This window comes from Lepidochelys kempii, chromosome 2, assembly GCF_965140285.1.
Source record: "Lepidochelys kempii isolate rLepKem1 chromosome 2, rLepKem1.hap1, whole genome shotgun sequence".
NCBI classification, from domain to species: domain Eukaryota; kingdom Metazoa; phylum Chordata; order Testudines; family Cheloniidae; genus Lepidochelys; species Lepidochelys kempii.
The window spans coordinates 61,726,948-61,736,533 of NC_136381.1; the positions used below are offsets into that span (position 1 = coordinate 61,726,948).

At 44.9% G+C, this 9,586-nt stretch overlaps 1 protein-coding gene across 3 annotated transcripts in view; it reads right to left on the reverse strand.

The window, feature by feature from the left end:
- Positions 1-1,769, reverse strand: part of SGK3 (serum/glucocorticoid regulated kinase family member 3) — a 90,054-nt gene extending 88,285 nt beyond the window's left edge. The window contains exon 1 of one of the 3 annotated variants that reach the window (XM_073330980.2): positions 1,408-1,769. The gene's annotated coding sequence lies outside the window, so the exon portion shown is untranslated. Of the gene's footprint in view, positions 1-694; positions 848-1,407 lie in introns of those variants that run through there. The other 2 variants (XM_073330987.2, XM_073330986.2) reach the window with 2 other exon arrangements.
- Between the last annotated feature and the right edge of the window lie 7,817 nt (positions 1,770-9,586).

Consider the following 9,586-nt stretch of genomic DNA (forward strand, 5'->3'; position numbering starts at 1 on the left):
CTTCAGGGGGAGTAAACTTTCCTTCCCTCTCCCCAAACAAGCTGACAACGTTCTTTGCTCCCATTAAGTTTCTTGTCCACAGTCCTACTATTTAGAGATTGTTAAGGGATTTAACAATTCAGGACAAACTTTTTAAAAGAAAATAGATTGTTTTCCTATTGGTGAGTTTTGTTACAGTTGACAGTCTCCTTTAAAATGAGTCTCTTTTTTTAACCATACTATGTGAATCATTTTTTTATTACAATTCAATTCACTATTCTGAGACACAAGGGTTAGGTAAAACTGAGCCTGATAATAAACTTTTAGAAAGATTTCATTCCAACCTAGTACAGGAAGGTCCAACAGACCCTATATCACAGACAGCAGTCACCTTATATTTAAGTCAATGACAGAACACTCACTGGCTATAAGAATAGGATCAGGCCCTTAAGAGACTGTTGGGTTTACTAAAATGTTATTAATTAAACAAAAATGCTTTTGTTGACTCATTAAAACTGAATGGATTTTAGAAGCATACTCTTACTTTTCACTGTAATTTACTTTTTGCATTTCTCTTTCACTTTTAATCAGCTTTCTCTCATCCAAAAGTGCTGCAGCCTTTAGATTACAAACACTGCAGGAGAACGTTACTAAAGTGCATTCACAGACTGCAAAAGAATTGTAATAGAAGTGCAGGTAACAACACAAAGCCTACCTTTCCTGAAGCTGTGCCCCTTTAAAAGACACAAACAGATTAACTGTTCCAAAGAGACAGGACATTGACGAGTAAGAACAGAAGGGTAGAGCCTTATGCTTATGCTCTGGAGAAAAATGATCTTGCCCTGAGATTTTCTCCTCGTTATTCCCTCCCCTCATCCATCAAGTTATTTCTTTTGTAACCAACATGGGCAGACACGCCAGGAACCTGAAGACAAGTTGATCTGACCAGTCACTTCAACTCCTCTAAATAATTCAAAGCCGGAAATGTGAAGTTGAGCACAGGGTACCGCCGCACGCTTTCCAGCGCTGGTGACAGACCAGGATACCTTCCACGCGCCTGTACAGGGCGTTTCTACCGGGTAACTTCCTCGCAAAAGTCCCTTTCCAGGATTAAATAATCGAGACAGCGCTTTTTCCTACCGGAACCCTGAGCAAGTTCGGAGCCCCCCGACGCGAGCGTTATGTGCACCCGAGCAGCTCGGGCTTCCTGCGGAAGAGGGAGGCAGGATTTTTTTAAAGCCTACTTATTTCTAAGTACAAACGAGCGGGGTGCAAGGCCCGCGTTTCCCCAGGTTAGCGCCGCACCGAGCAGAGCCCTAGCAGCAGCCTACGGTCCCCCCAGCTTCAGTTCTGCGGCCACGTGCGGCTAGATCACAAGCCCTCTAGCTGCCCCGACCCCCAGCCCGCCTCCTCCGCGGCCGCACCTACCCCAGAGCCCGGCGCCGGGCTGAGCGAGCCTCCGCCACTTTGCACTTTCTCTTCCTTTTTCCTGGAGCCCGCTGCAGGGGTTAAATGCTTCTTCCCTGACGTGTCAGCGGAGCTTCCTCCCGGGGCCCCCGCCGGCCAGACACGCACGCAGCCGGCCAGGGCTGCCCTCCCGGGGCTCCTGCCGCGGAGCGCTTACATGCCCCCGGGAGCGCTCGCAGCCGGGCCCCGCGCACCCGCCCACCGGTGCAGGCGGCCAGCCCCGCCCGCGGGATCCTAACTGGGCTCCCCGCCGCCGCCCCGAGCCACCACTGAGCCCTGCCTCAGCCCACCAGCCGCTGCTAACCCCGGCTCCTGAAAGGCGCCCGCTCACCCCCTGCCGGGGAGGGTCGTGTGAGGACTCGCTGAAATAAATGTGAGTTTCATGTGACACAGGGACCGGGCAGGATAGCGGGGCGCCGCGGCCTCTAGCGGGCCTGGAGGCAACTGCAGGCTGCTGCGCCTCCCGAGGGAGCCAAAGCCGTTCGCAGAACATTCCTCTCCCACAGTGAGTTATGCCTCCTTGGTAAAGTCAGATTAACTCACTTGGGGTCGGCCCTGCTAGTGCAGGAAAATTCTCTGTTTCCTCTTTGCTTCCTGCGTGCATTTGACAGCACTTTGGACAGCCGGGTGAGGGAATATCCTTTATTGGACCAGCTTCTAGTGAGAGAGAGAGACAAGCTTTCCAGCTAAGAAGAGACCAGTATGGCTGGAAAGCTTCTCTCTCTCTCTCTCACTAGAAGCTGGTCCAATAAAGGACATTCCCTCACCCACCTGGTCTCTCTAATATCCTGGGACCAACACTGCTCCAAGAATACTGCAAACCGCAACTGAAATGAAAAGTAAGACTTCCTACTTAAAACAGAGTGCATGCAGGGAGAGCTCCAACCCCATAGCACGTGTGTCAAACCAGCAGGCACAAGTGGATCACATTGACATCTCCTTCACATAAATCTCTTCGGGTACTGGGGTTTTAAAAAATATATAAACAGAAAAATTAAGTCATTAAAATACAAAGTGTATTGACATGAAACATTTGCAGCTCTGGACAAGTTTGAGGGTGGGAAACAATCCAGCAGCATATGAGAAATGGGCTTTTATTAAACAAAAGGTGAGAGAAGCCACTTGTTAGTGCCATTTTTAAGCTTATTAAAATTAGTATATGTTCTATATCCTGTTGTACTTCCATGTTTAAGAACATTAAGGTTTTTATCCTCTGAAAGCTGCAGCCACTTAATAAGATATACTACATTTGTATGTCTTCCTACAAAGTTTTAGAACTACCATCCTTTAAACAGCACAGCCTAATTTTTCTCTCTGAATTGCACTGGGTAAATAGTCTAGATACAGCTTGTGTATAAATACTAGTGTAGTAGACAGTCCAAGAAGTGTAAATAAGACGTTTCTATAGAGATATTATTTGTAAATTAATACTATTCTGCAGGGTTTTGGAGCTGTGCTCCGGCTCCGCTCCAGCTCCAGGCAAAAACCTGCAGCTCCACTGCTCCAGAGCTGCTCCGCACTCCAGCTCTGGGCTCTGCTCCAAAGCCCTGCTATTCTGACAAACCTTTATATGTTGGCCAGTATGGAGCGATTACACATCAAGGATATAGGTAAATTCTGAGACCCAATTGCAAATCTATTGGAAATTACCATTTGAGTACCATGTATCTTCAACTCCTGATAGCCTAGGAAGAGTTCAGATATCTCCTTTCAATATATTTAAAAATACGTAAAATGTAACTGAATCTGATTCATCAGTTGTGTACTTGCCAGCCTATGCAACTACATGTGAAACGGCTTCCATAGGAGGAGAGATTAATAAGACTGGGACTTTTCAGCTTGGAAAAGAGAAAACTAAGAGGGGATATGATTGAGTCTATAAAATCATGACAGGTGTGAAGTAAATAAGGAAGTTTCATTTACTCCTTCTCATAACACAAGAACTTGGGGTCACCAAATGAAATTAGTAGGCAGCGGGTTTAAAACAGTATTTTTTCACACAGTGCGCACTCAGTCTGTGGAACTCTTTGCCAGAGGATGTTGTGAAGGCCAAGGCTATAACAGGGTTCAAAAACGAACTAGATAAGTTTATTGGTCCATCAATGACGATTAGCCACGATGGGTGTCCCTAGCCTCTGTTTGCCAGAAGCTGGGAAAGGGTCACTTGCTGGAGGATTCTCTGCTCCTTGAAGTCTTTAAACCACGATTTGAGGACTTCAAAAGCACAGACATAGGTGAGAGGTTTTTTTGCAGGAGTGGTGGGTGAAATTCTGTGGCCTGTTCTGCAAGGTTTTGTGTCCTGAGAACCACAAAAGCTGCCATTAGTTAGAATGAATCTGTGGAAGGAGGTTTTGTTGTAGGAAGTGGGACTAAGGCTCTCTAAAAGGAGATGGGAAAACAAGAAGAAAAACTCAGCTCCTACCTGCTCAATATCTGAGGGCTGTGGTATTGGGAACGGATCTAAGTGGGCAAGCTTCCCAGGAAGTCTAGGAAGGGGTGGTACAGAAGCCCATGTTCTGTTGTGCAGAGGCAGTTGGAACTGGTGTTTGAATAAGGTCTGTTTCAAGCATCTTAACCCAGAGTAATTCCTGAACACTACATGTTACCAGGAATAAATTGAAATTAAAGAAAATAACTTGAATGGAGCAACAGAGTAGCTAGAAGCTCCACCAGAGCAGAAACTCTCTGGAAATGTGGGAGACAACTTTAGGAGACTTAGTCAATGCTTCATTCTGTGCCTGTTAGCAATTAGTGCCAGTGAAAAGGAAGACAATTAGAAGGTAGCCTTATTTCTGAGAATAGTATGTTCTAATGCACTTGATGTGTTTGACAGTTTGCAGTTAATTGAGGCAGAGGGGGCCAATATGAAACAATTGTTACAAAAATTTGAGACATACTGTACTCCAGGTACAAATGACATATATGAGAGGTGTTTTTACCTCAGGGTGCAAAAAGAAAGTGAAACTATTGAAGAGTTTGTGAGGGAGCTAAGTCTGAAAAGCTAATTTTGGAAGGCTGAGTTAGGGTTGCCAACTTGGTAATATTTAAAAATATTTAAAAATCAGGAGTGCCAGAACTTCCCCTGTCCCAACTCTTTCCCCTGAGGCTCAACCCCTACTCTGCCTATTCTCCCAAATCCCAGTCCCTGCCCCACCTCTTCCCTTGAAGCTCCACCCCTTCCCCACAAGGCCCCGCCCCATCCACTCCTCTTTCCCCCTCTGCCCTGTTGCTCACTGCTTTTCCCCTTCCACCCCGGTCAGAAGGGACTTGCCTGCAGAATTAGGGCTGGGAGCTGCAGCCACCTACACAGGTAGGAGGCAGCTCCAGCTGAGTAGAGGCTGGCACATGTGATCACCTGGTGCCTCCCCAACCCAGAGTAACCGGACATTGGGTGTCCGGTCAGTAGATCTGACCAGACACTGTCAGGTCCCCTTTTCAACCAGACGTTCCTGTTGAAAACCAGGCACCTGGCCACCCTAGGCTGAGTCCCTATCAAGGTATGTCTACACACCATTTTGGAGTGAGAGGAAGGAAGCCTCCCAGCTCAGATCAACTGACTCAGGATAGTGGGGCTCATGCTAGCGCTCTGAAAAAACGTTGTATAGACAACCACTTTGTGGTTTGGGCTCTGAACTCCACCTCCTTCCTTAAACTAGACTTAGATTTGGGATTCTAACTTCTGGCACATAGGTTTCTTTCACTGACATATCTTCCTTCTCTCTTCCCCTTCAAGCAGCTGCAGTGAAAGTGCCTGCCTGAAACTTGCCTTGTTTTGGTCATCAGTGGGTGGGGAAGAGGGACTGAAATCTTTATTTCAGGAAGTGGGTTTACCTCTCCTTCATTTTCAAAAGTACCTCTGTGTTTCATTAGCAATAAACAATGTTGCAGGCAGACAGAGTTGTATGGAAGAGATCTTTATTCAACATACATAAAGGCCATTGTTTGTTCAATGGAAGTCTGGCCACCAGTTTGATTGCATTCCATCCTGAGCTCCTAGTGTCACACCAAAGTAGGTTCTTTCTGAAACCTTAGTCTCTATCTTTGTTCCTGCTCATCATATAACAGACAGCGGTGAGCGCAGCATGTAGTCTTACACAAGGTTGGAAGCTGTGAAGAACATTTAATTATAGTGCAGCCTTAATTATCTGAAGATCATGAGAGACACTGAATAAGTTTGGATAATCAAGGGAATTTTCACTGAATGGCAATAAATAGATGTTGAGAGACATGATCCTTTTTTGGGATAAGAATAGTTATTTAAGGTTGCGGTATAATCAAATTATCTTATTATTTAGTACATGTATAGCTAGGCCTCCAAGTTAACATATACTAATTCAAAACCTTAGATAGCTGGCTGACAGCTAGTGGTACAAGAATATAAAGAGAAAGTCATTGTCTGTCAGCACAATAATATTAATTATTTTTGAATTTCCTACAGTGCGTATGGAACCTCACAGACCAAATACTGACATGAGTCCTGCCCCAAAGAGCATATAAACTAAAACTTACCATGACACAACAAGGGAGGGACCTAAACAGTTGAGAGAGAAGTGAGGAAAGACAGTAGTGAGATACGTATCTTGATGGTTCCTTGTTTCGTTACCTGTGAACCCTTTCATTTGTCACACACAGGATGACAGAAGTTAAATTTATGGAGGGAGTTGAATGTGGTGAAGGGGATGGCATTCCAAATGTAAGGGAAGCATGGAAAGTAGGCAGGGGAGATATAAGAAGATACACTAGCACAGCGTTTCTCATATGCAGCTACTAGGGGCTTTTCATGCAGCCATGACAGCCTCCTAGGCAGACATGGTGGGAGGGAGCAAAGCATTGACCCCTCCCCCTCTTTCCCTGTGGCTCCTGGATATGCTGTCCTGCACTGCCTCTGGAGACAGGTGGGGCACAAGCAGGGGCAAGGTGAGTTCTCAACTCACCTTGGCGGGAGGGACAGTGGGGATCAGGCTTCAGCCCTGGGGTGACTGGACACCTACCCTTGGCCCTGGCCCCACGGCAGCAGTGGGCTCTCACCCCCAGCCCTGGTCACACAGTGGCAGCAGGCTCTGACCCTTGGCCCCAGCTGCGTGCTCCAACCCCCGGCTCCAGCTGCACAGCAGTGGGGCTCACCATCCTCCTCACCATCACCTCCAGTCCCCGCTGCCTCCCCTGGCCCCGCATCCATCCCCCTATTGCCCCTGCTGCCTGCCTCCCACCCACCCCGCATCCAGGGCTTAGTTTGTCCTGGGGCTTGCTGAGAAAAATGATAAACATGCAAATATTATTTTTCACAGCAGACTTATTAGCTAGGTAGGAGGCTGTGAAAATTATTCTTGTATATTTGTTAATATAATTTATCACTTTTCACACCCTCCCAGGTAGCTACTAAATGTTCTACAAAAGTGATATTAACAAACTACAAATATCACTTTTCACAGCATTATTTTTATTACTGAGTCTGCAAAAAAACACACCAAAAAAAACCCTTACAAAAATTAATTACAATTATTTGGATGTGTATATGTGCATATTTATTTATTTTTCCTAAAGTTAATTAAGTATTTTAGGAGATAGTTTCAATATGGCCACCAGCAAGAGTTGGTGGCTGCATTCTGAGACCACCAAGAAATGTGTTGTGAGGACCCCTGAACTAGAGGGGTGTGCACTTTGTTGCTTCTGTAAGCTAAGTGCATTGCAGGGGGGCATGGATCAGCGTTCACGTTGCACTCCCTGTCAGTACCTGGCCTGGGCTGGGGAAGCTAATGGTCCAACCAGCGGACCAAATTAGGTGATGAATCCTGGTCACGTGCCACCTGAGGCACATGGCACGTACGCCACGAAGAAGAAGTGCATTGCACACATCAGGGGCTCATTTCCCTCCTTTCCCCTGTACAAGCTCCCTGTATGCCACTATCCCATCCTGCTCTATTTCAGGGACTCCCTACAACCTCCTCCCATATTAGAGCCCTCATACTAGAGGCTTTGTATGTCCTCCCTATACCTCACTCTGCTACATGCCAGAGGCTTTGTGCCTACCATGTCCCCAGCCTCTTTTCTCTCATACCACGATTTTCCATTCTCCCCCATCAATGATTCTGTGTGACCCCTCATTCCTCCTTCCTCCCCATACTCCCATTCCCCTCTTCCCTCAGTACTAGGAACTCTGTATGCCCCCCATTTCCCCTTCTGCCATATGTCAGGGGCTCAGTGTGCCTTGCTACTTCACTGCCTCCTCCATTTTCTTTTCTGTTTTGTTTGGGAGGGAGTCCCTCAGGGTGTGAGCATTTTAAACTCTATTGAATGATGGGCAGAGCTGAGATGGGGTTGTTGTTACGCTGGAAGGTATTAATGGCTGTCATCCACCAATTCTTTGATATATAGAGACCATTACAGAGATGGCTGAAGCTGGTAGCATTGCCCATCAGATGTCCAGGGCTCTGTCATCTCCTCCTTTCCCGCTTTATTTAAAAACTTTTTTTTTCACTATTAGCAGTGGGGTTCTACTCATTGTTGCCTGGAACATTACCTGACATTTTAGAATTGGTTGGATGTGGCACTCAAAAGTGATCATGTTATAGACAGACAGAAATGTCATTGAGTTGAGTCTCAGTCATTGCTTTGCATGGTCAAAAAAGGGGGTACTGAGGCTGACATCAAATCAGTGGTAGGACAGGACGGAATACGAAAGGAGACTAAGTCAGAAGCATTAGCAAGAGCTGTGTAGTATAAGCTTTTGAAGGCAAGGACAAGAAATTCTGAATTTGTTTAGCAGTTGAAAAAGGTGATGGGAGTCAAATTCCCCCTCTCCCCCAGCCAGTTGGAATAGGGAGATTATTTCCAGCAGAACTGAACTTGATTTTTCACCTGGTATCAATGGATCAAACTTTAGTACAGGTTTTGAAAGCCTTAGCCAGAGGAATTGACCTACCAACAATACACCCATATAAACAATTAGAGAGAACACCAGTGAGGGCTAGTGGAAAGCTGCAGAGCCATGGATGTTTCCCATAGTTTTCCCAAGGAGCAGCAATAGTCAAAAGCACATAAACTCTCCCTCTTTCTCTGGTTACCCTGTTGGATTTGCTCTTATACAAACTTGTCATTAATCCGACACATTTGTTGTGACATACATTAGGAAGTCTGTATCAAGGCTTTTTCTAGAATCTGAAATAATCAGCGTCAAGACTTAATTGGCTGGGTTCTGCTGACACCTAGTGTCAGGGCTATCATCTAGCAAAATGACACAAGATAAGGTTTTGCCATTGTAATATCTTATATCCCAAATGACTATCCATACAGTGCTTTGGAGTCAAATTAGTTATTACTCCACTTAAAGAGGTATATATTATCTATAATTTTTATGGAATTAAATAAAGGTCAAAAACTGTGATGACTCCTGATGTACTTGCTATTCTTTCATTAGTAAATTACTCCAGCATACGAGTTCATTTTACAGGAGAACAGCAACACAAGTGCAATTAATTTTATGGCTAGAAATAAACAACCTGTGAAAGGCTAATCATTGAAAAACCTTAGCCTTTTTACACAGAGAGAACAGAAGGCATGATCTGAGTACAAGGAGATAGAAATCCTTCAGTAGTACTCTTGGCTCTGGTACTTATTCTCTGTGTGATTTTGGACAATCTCTGCCTTGGTTTCCCCATTTCTCAACTGGAGATAAGATACCTAATTTCCTCATTGGATGCTGTGAGATTTATTTGTACAACACTTTGAAGGATGAAGAGCTAAGGATTATGAATAATAAAACGTTAATTTCAAAAATTAGTACTAGTAAAGTTAATGTTATCTTTAAAATGGTGTTAAAATGTTAATTACTCCAAATGGGAACATCTGACAAATTGTAACAAATAATAAGTTGTATCAACTGCAAACAGAACACTGAGTTTGATTTAACTTTGGAATTTGCAGTAAACAGCTTAAGGCAGAGCTTTCTAAAAACAACTCAAACTCTGTGATAGGGAACTACTTCTTGCAAGCCTTCCATTTAGTCATAAAAATAGCATTCAGAGCAAGAAATGTTTTGGACACATGATACTGAATCCTAATAGCCTTCCAGCAAGCAGGGAGTTAATTTCTCCATGAAGCCCGAATCCAGCAATGAGCTCTGCAGAGGTTCACCCACATA